Raw genomic sequence first — 9,039 nt, 5'->3', positions numbered from 1 at the left:
ATACCATAGTGTACCCTAGTGTATTTTGGGTGTCTTAACTGTATTCTAATGTGTTCCTTTCAGCTTGGCACTGGTCCTGGGGCTGGTTAGACAGAGTCCAGGGTCAGTCAGAGTCAGTTACCACCAGTTCCAGTGAGCAAAATGTTGAGGTGTGCCCATGGCACAGGATGATGACTTTGCAACAGTTTTGAAGGTGGTTTAATTGTCGTTAAGGTAAAGGAGAAATATAGATTTGGGAGACATGAGATGTCTCTCCCATTTGTGTTTTTTTGGAAAAAACACACTCAAGCAAACTAATATATATAACCAGCCCTTAGTTTTGGTCATAGGTATTCAACACTCAGAAAAGTGACATGTAAGTAACCACAAATGAATATATTTATATATAACCATACTCAACACAAAATTATTTTTTTGTGAAATATAATCCTTGTTGTTTTTATTATATTTTTTTCCTTATTTGAAATATTTTTGATTATTTTTTCAAATCATTTATACAAAACATTTTTGATATATTATTCACAGATCAATACATGTAAAACAAATTTCTAACATGTGCAAAAGGTATACAGGACAAAAATGTGACAGAAAAAAGTGTGCTACGAATTATTCAGTCGATGTAATTTTGAGATAGGCAAAAGCGGAAGAATGGAACTACGCGCGTTTCGGCCTGTGGCCTTCGTCAGGTGACCGTCATTCGTATTTGACAAGACAAACCATTGTGACACAAATCTAAGAAAAGAGACATAAAATTATATATATAAGTCGCTTACATATTCATATAATTAACCATCAGTAGTACCTAAGCCTAAACCGGGTCAGTGTTCTGCATTATAAGGTATAAATTCGTTAAAAAGCAGTTCGATATTTATACTGTGCAAAATTTAAGCTAGAAAAATTACTATTGTTATTTACAGTATCCATTTTATACATTACATCATCTTCATTACAATTCATTATTTATATGTCAGTCTTTGATTGTGTACATCGCTACTCAACCAAAACATGATTCATTTGTGTGCCATCAGCCGGGGGAACTAGATGAACCCACCCTAAGACATCAGGGCTATGTTTTGGTCCAACGTGCTGAAAAAAAAGAGGTTAATAAAAATGCCTGGGCCCAAGGCAGGGCAAATTATGGCAGCATGCTGAAGCGATAGTATTTAGTTTGCACACCTGCCGCCCAGGCCATGTTCTACAAGGTGGGTTCAGTCATCATTCCTGGGACCATGAACAGTTGCCTACACTGGGGTCAACCCAATTAAGATGGAATAAGAGCAACAGCCAGACAAGCCCAGGTACAGAGAGCTGTTTAGGATGCCAGGATTTGTCGCTGCCCTTTCACCAGTCTGCCCTGGTCTAAATGCTACCCTGATGGACCATCACAGAAGTGTACCACAAAATGAGGCCTTATTTAGTCACAGAGATTCTGTCCCCCACAGCTTAGAGTGTCTGAACCAATGTGACAGAGACACGAACCGCACAAAGTATGTAACATACCTTACAGCTTTTCACAGCAGCTTGGTGGGTAGAAACAAAACTGACTCTGTTGACAAGGATTACAGCAGTGAGAGCTTCATCCAGCTGTGCTGTCATATTACTAAGGGGCTTCACCAGTGTCCCAGCAGTGCTTTCTCAGCACTTCAGGACTCTTGCAAAGTCAACTTTTTCAAGAAATGCTTTCTCATTTTTAAGGAATCCCATTCACAAAATCTTCATTTGTAAATGCCTTGTCAATGGTTTTGTGACCCAAGGTGGGGCCACTTTCCTTCAGCAGTGTCTTATTGGCACTAGAGGACTTGTGAACTCTCTTGTGACCTTATCATCACATCTTGTAAGTGTGACCCTCCTTCAGTAATGTCTTCTTCATACCTTAGGATACTAGATAGTATCAACGTTTGCCAACAGTGCCTCCCTAGTGCCAGATGACATATTTGTAAACAATGACTGTTTTGAAAGCTATTACTATTTTACACAGATTTCCTTGCTAATTTCACTATTCTACTACATATTTATCTATTTATATGAAAACGCACATGTTTCAGTAGCATAGCCACTGGCAATTAGGGATATGTTGGTACTAATGTCTCAGTACTGCCCCCAGAGGTGTTTAAAGGGTACTATAGGCCATAATGCAAAGAAGAAAAATGGACCTCCACAAATTCTGGTTGGGTAGTGTGAACACACCACAACAGGGTGCAATGCACCAGTCTCACCTGGGCCCCAGTGTCACTGCACCTGCTGCAACACATCACTGACAGCTTTGTCCCTGCCTGTCATCAACAAAATGTTATTGTCTTCTTGCCCATGAGTCAGGGGGTAACATTTAGGCTTGGATAGGCAGCCCTGAGCCAATCCAACAAGAGCCCATTCCCCTATTCTAGCCACAACCCCTTGGCAATGACCTGGCTTGACTAAACAACTTGTTGGCTTTCATGCTCCCCTGGAGAAATGGAACCCATCACATGTAGTGAACACAATTCACAAAGTCATAAATCTACACCCATATGCTTACTACCACACAAGGGTGTGGATGTATGACTTTCAGGCACTCACATAGCCATAAGAGCTGCAGTGTTCGAAAAGGTACTTCTGGACAGATCTGAATCAATGGAGAAGGGGCATGGACTGGTGCTCCCTGCATGCGAAGCAAATCTGTAAGAGTTGTGGTTGCCCAAAAAATTAGGACCGAATAGGGCGATTCTGGACTTCTGAACAGCATGTGACTTGACCAGGTTGAACCTTCTGATCAGGAAGCTTTAAAGTGTGGGGTGGTGGGGGTTTCCGCAGACAAGGGGTGAACACCTATTGCGATATCTGCTTGTGATATATAGGTAACAGGCCTATGACTCTGAGACGTGGGCTGATGTGCAGTCTTATCATTTGACTTTGAAATTTATCAATAAAAAAATGTAGTTAAAAAATGAAAAAAGTACTTTTGGAAAGCTTTTGTAAATAGCTATTTGCAATAACATTCATCCTACCAATCAGTGCATGATGTCAGAAATCCCCTGCTAATGATGTAATCTAACTCCTATTAGTTGAATTTACCACAAAAAAACTGAAGTAGATGCATTGATTACTTTTACTGACAGCGCAACACTAACATGATATCCACCTCACCACTTCATTTTAACCACTATCCTTCGGTTCTGGAGGAGCATGCTATTACTTTCTCTAAATTAACCTGCACTTAAATTTCTGATATCTTGGAACAAAAGCAGTCAGGCTTAGCCAATAGGCATTGTTTAAAGTATTTTTGCAGCATTCAAACAGTAATAAAGTGAATCACAACACAAGAAAAATACCACAACAATTTAAATAAAAAAGAGTAAAATATAATAAATTATTTGAGACCAAAATGATAACAATCCAATTAGTAGAATTGGAATTATGCAATTATAAAGGTTTAGATAAAAGTAGCACCAGAACACAATATATCCGCTAAAGTTATCTGGTAATGCTGGATTAGAACAAAGTCACAAGTTCAGGCTGAGTGCGATGGGGTGCAGGTCGGGCACCGTACTAAGTTTGGCTCCCTGATGATTGTTCCTTATGTCCTTCGGGTGCAGACGGCACAGTGCTGATTTACAAGGCTTCTCGTCATTCGGCGTTGGTTCCAATTAAGCTGTGCAGTGAGGGCGTGGTGGAGCTTTACGTCGCTCTGATTTGTTCCAAGTTGTGTGACGATGATTTGCGGAGTTTCGCATGACTTCGCTTCGATTCACACCGGTTTTGATGGAGACCACAGCTGAGTTGGCAGAGCAGCCCTCCTTTCAAGGGTCTAGGACTGGGTAGGCTCTACTTGGGGGAGTTAGGGCTGACAGTAGGCAGAGTCCAGGTGGAGGGTTTGAGATGGGTGGAGCCTTTTCTATCCCTGATCAGCAGGCAATCCAAGTAGCAGTTGGAGTCACTCTGGTGGACCTGGTTTCACGTTGCAGATCCAGTTCTTCTTACTCAGGCAGCAGGGTAGAAGAGCAGTCCTTTTTGCAGCAGAGCAGTTCTTCTTCTGAGTCTTCCACAGGTCCAGAAGAGAATGAAGAGTGGGTCTGAGGGTCCCCTTTTTATACTTGGTGCCGACGTTTAAATGGGAGAAGCTTCTGGAGTTTCCCCCTACAGTGGTGTCATAATTTCCTGCCTCCCTACCCTAGCCCCAGTCGGGCTTTGGGCACAATAGACTAGTGTGAAATCCTTTGTGTGTGAGCTGTACCTCTGCCTTTGAAGTACAAGTATGGTAGGGGACAGCTCTGCCTACATCAAGTCAAAGATAGCCTATCCTGCCAAAGCCCAGACCCGCTATTTTCAAACTGTCTGGGAGGAATACACAAAGGGCCCACTGCCCACTAATGTTTGTCATATGACCCGGGAACAGGCTGCAGGCGCCAAGTGATTAGGGCACATATATGCCAACTTTCTTATAGTGAGCAAAGAGATGATGAGGGGTGATAACCCAAAACCGGTCCCAAGATGCATGTGTCCAGAGAGGACCTGGACTGGCAGTTCGGGCCGGACTGTTCCCATTGAGAGCAGGGTCAGGACCGATTTGCATATGGCTGGGTCCAAACTGGAATGGCACGGTGAGCAAAAAAACAATATATTTAGACCCAGATCTCTGTACTGGGATGAATGTTTGACATTGTTAAGCATTCTGTCTATCAATGTTTCTTTTTGCATTTGTCACTCCAAGTGGAACGGTCATGCCCAGACGTGGATCCCATGCTCACCATGCCACTTGTGTCAAGCCAGCCTAGCTGATGAGGGGTAATACTACAAACTGGTCCCAGGATGCTTGCTTCAGGTCCAGAGAGGACCTGGATGGGCAGTTCAGGCTGGACTGTTCCCCTGGGAAGCAGGGTCAAGACTGATTAGCATATAGCTGGGTCCAAACTAGAATGGCATGGTGAGCATAAAAACAATGGATTTAGACCTATATCTCTGTACTGAGAGTGAATGTTTGACGTTGTTCAGCATTGCGTCCAACAGTTGTTCTTTTTGCAACTTTCAAAAAGTGGCATTTTTAGAATTATGACCTACAATCCTACTTTCTCGTTAATGAGGATTTTAAATTACACTTCCTCAGACACCAAACATGACTTTCCTACCTGCTCCCAATCAAAAGTTACCATTTAATAAATGTCATGCAGCCTGCCCTATGGCCTGTTGATGGCCTTCCTTATGGGTTCCTTATATATTAAAAAGGGAGTTTTAAGCTTGGCAGAGGAGGTATTTTGCCAAGTCGAATTGTCAGTTCCAGACTGCTAGTATGCTGCAATCGCACGCCTGAGACATATTTTATAGGACTACTTGTGTGGGTGGCACAATAATTGCTGCAGGCCCACTAGTAGCATTTCTTTTACAGGCCCTGGGTATATTGTCCCACTTTACTAGGGACTTCGAAGTAAATTAAATATCCCAATCAGGTGTAAGCCAATTTGAAAATTTTTTAGGGAGTGAGCACAAGCACGTTAACACTAGTTGACAGAGATAAAGTGCACTGAGTCATAAGGTCAACAAAAACAAATTTAGAAAAATAAGAGGGTAAAGCAAAAAGTTTGTGGGTGACACTGCAGAGAGGACCTAGAGGACCTCTAAGGACCTTAGCGGAGTCTAACATGACCACGTTCCACTCAAAAGCCAGGGGAGACCATGCTGGGATTCCGTGCTTAGGCACTAGAACATGGATAATGACCCTCAACTGCAGAAGTCCTGGCCAATTTTATGCTCTTCTGAACTAAGTTGGACCCCTCTGTCTACACTCTCCTGAGCAAGTGGACTGACCCATGGGGAACACTTCTCCTCATCTGTGGACGCCATCTGTGAAGCACAGAACCATATCTTGCTCACAGATCCATCCCACTAGGCAGACCACCACTGTGGCCAAAAAAGTGATGTCGTCCATTCCACTCCTTGAGGCAGACTTCTGTCCTGCTCTCCTGGAAAATTCTGCCTTAAGGAAAGCAACCAACAGAATCCACTAACAACAAACACTGTCAAAATCCAGGGCCCAGGCTAGCCAGGGTTCTCTGATGTCTGAGGTTTCTCAGAGTGGAAGGCAACATCCCCAAGTGTTAGGCACCTTTCTTCCACTCTCCTTCCCACCAGCCCAGAGGTGGTAGCCTGAGACTTGCCACTCAGCCCAGGGTGTGTACTCTGAAGCTGAACAAGAGTCAGGGATGAATCTTTCCTACCCTGACTTCCATCTGGGCCTATGGACCCCCTGCTTGGGAGTGGTAGCTCCAGAAAACAGAGCTTCCAGGGTGCCCTGGGTGGCTACTCCTCCCAGCTCACCTGACACCGTTAGTAACTCATTTCCCAACATGCAGTCACTGGGCATCTGGGGACGAACTATGACCCTCCTCTAGGCCACCTCCCACCATACTTCAGGGATACCAGAGCCATGGAGATAAAAATGTCCTGTCTCTGTGTTATCCTACACACCTGTCCAGTGTACTGCTCCGAGGAAGCCAGTCCTTCCCCTACCAGGGTCTGGCTGACCTGGTGTCCCTCAGAGCAGTGAGAGGGATCTCAATCACGTTCACCCAGTGGAAGCGTTGGCACCCACCCTCAGGGATCACCAGCTTACCCTCTCAGTCTATCTCCCAACTAAGGGAGATTAGGGCATGTTCTACTTACCCCTGAGGCCACATTATCCACCCCTGCAGAGGTCCCACCAGTGGATGGTTTCTTAGGGAAGACTGAGCCCCTTCCCTGTGTCCTAACTGGTAACACTCAAAGCAACTGGGTTGGAAATGGGATGTCCTGGTCTACTGCCCACCAGAACCTCCCCCTGTTTCTCAGAAGGAGCATGGGAATCCTTTCCCTCACCTTGCTCTGGGACTTTTCTGTGTCTTCCTTGAGGTACCCTTTCACTATGCGGGGGGAACCTGAATCTCTCTTCTTGAGGCCACTCCTAGGTACCTTCTTATGGCTCCTGGTGCTGAGCCTCTAGTCTGCCTCCTTAGCAAGCTCCCTGGGGTCAGAGAGCCTGCTATCAATTAGGTGTTAGAGTAGGTCTGGAAACAGTTGTTGATCATGTGCCCCCATGCAAACAAATTTTAACGAGCAAAAGAATAAGTCCAAGCATGCAACGTTTTTTTGTGGGAGCTCACTGCTGCCTAGTCTTGAGTCCACTGCATACTCCTCACTTCAACCACCCTACACTTCCTCTTATAATAACCCTTGTAGATTCTGTTTTGCCCTTGCTTTTTTCCTTTGTCACTATTTTCCTGTCTTAAAAGTACCTCCTTCATTATTCCTTTTTGGCCTTTCTCTCTCTTGCTTTGGGTCAAAGACTATTGATGGAAAAGATGTCTGGGCCGCCACAAATGAGTTCTGGTGCCAAATATGTGGTTGCATGTTTAAAGAGGTAGAATGCACACTAAAGTGTAAAGTTCTTCAAAAGGTTTTGCAATGCTCAAGGCAGTATATAGTTTAAGAGAAAAATTACCAAAAAAGTCCTATTTTTTGTTTAGAAAAAATCAAATCAAATACCTTCAGTGATTTGGGTTATTTATTTACCCATTATTCTTTCTTTGATTTTTTAGGAAATACAAAAAGATTCCCTCTTGTTCTCGGAGAATCATACATAAACTCATACACAAACGTTAAACATATTTACACAAACATAAAGAAAATCACACAAATGATTACATATAACATACGATATGTCAGTAGGCCATTCAACATTGACGTTATATTGATAGACAAATAATGTACACTGATCCTTGCCTATGCCACCAATTATTTAAGCATATGTACTCAACCGTCAGTATTGACTACTTTAAAAATGTTATTTAGCATCAAACAATTGACTCAGCCAACGCGTTTCAAGCCTCGTTTTCTCCTTTACGGGCTTTCATCAGGGCTTCTTAATTCAAGAAGTTTAGACATATCTACAATAAAAAATGACAAATCAACACACTTGTCTCCCTTATCCTTTTTTCTTCTTCTTCCGCAATGCGCTACCTATTCAGGCTGTCCATACCTTTCAATGGTAAATCGACCACTCAATCACTTCATCTCAGCAAGACCGGCCCAGAGCAGCAAGATGACCCCTACAAAGACAAATCCACCAACTACCTTTACTAAAACTTCACCAGCTACCTTACATCTTGCACAGGAGTTATCATATCCCTGCGACACGTACCTTGTGCCTTGGTATTGAAGCCTCTCTTTGTGGCTTCCCAAACTCATCCACACCAATGCAACTTAAGACTTTCCTAAAAGGAACCAAACAAAAAGACTACTCAATTTATAAACTGAGCTTATGCCACAACTATTTGTGGTCCGTTGTTTCAATTGATTACCTTCATAGAATAATGCCAGCCTTTATTTCTTTTCACTCAAGGAGCAGGGGCATGCGCTTCTCCCTCCGCTGTTACTTCTCGCTTGCCTACAATAAAGAGGCATAGTCCATAATGTTTACCATAAAGGACGCCGGGAAAGCTACTAATTAGCGCTATCATGCTCACACTACTAGTGCTGATATCACTGAATTTTACCTCTCGGCGTGGAGTGTCTCCTTTCACGAACGGGTCTCCTCTTGACTTTCCAGGTGCCGAACCCGTCTCCTTGCTGTCCCGAGAACTCGCGGAAGTCAATTTTTTAATCACTTCCTGTTGTTTACGCGTGGCGCGCTGCGCGCATGGCCTCCAGGGACTTGTAGTTCAAACGGAGATCAGTGATTATGTGTCTTAATTTCTCCCATGTATATAGCGCATTACAATTACACGAATTATAACGGCACGCCAATAACGAAATCAACTCAAACACTACGGGATTGATCCTTATCATTTGAGCATGTTGCTGGTCTGGACGGTCTCACTAACATGAATCAGTTTACAAATAAAAGTAAATTTCCTGAGATCTGTAATCTCATTCCCAGCCAAGCACCTTTTATCTGTTATTGGTACATTAAGCATCTTAACATATCTTTTGATCACTACAAGACACTTTAAGTAAAGATATCACATTTTAGACAATTCTGACATTTAATTCAAGCCCATCAGCACACTAGTATATTTCATTATTAGATATGCT

The 9,039-nt window shown here is 43.2% G+C and overlaps 1 long non-coding RNA gene across 2 annotated transcripts; it reads right to left on the bottom strand.

The window, feature by feature from the left end:
- Window positions 1-409: 409 nt before the first annotated feature.
- On the bottom strand, window positions 410-8,587 carry LOC144826560 (uncharacterized). Of its 2 annotated transcripts, XR_013609852.1 has the most exons (6): window positions 8,502-8,587; window positions 8,307-8,392; window positions 8,147-8,219; window positions 7,985-8,054; window positions 7,764-7,892; window positions 410-732 (listed from the first exon to the last, which is right to left on the bottom strand). It is a non-coding gene; the product is annotated as an uncharacterized LOC144826560 (long non-coding RNA). The 2 variants fall into 2 exon arrangements; XR_013609851.1 differs by lacking the exon at window positions 410-732 and having other exon boundaries at window positions 743-7,892.
- Window positions 8,588-9,039: the final 452 nt, after the last annotated feature.

Source organism: Lissotriton helveticus, chromosome 3_2 (genome assembly GCF_964261635.1).
Source record: "Lissotriton helveticus chromosome 3_2, aLisHel1.1, whole genome shotgun sequence".
Lineage (NCBI taxonomy): Eukaryota > Metazoa > Chordata > Amphibia > Caudata > Salamandridae > Lissotriton > Lissotriton helveticus.
This window is presented reverse-complemented; position numbering and strand designations above follow the sequence as displayed.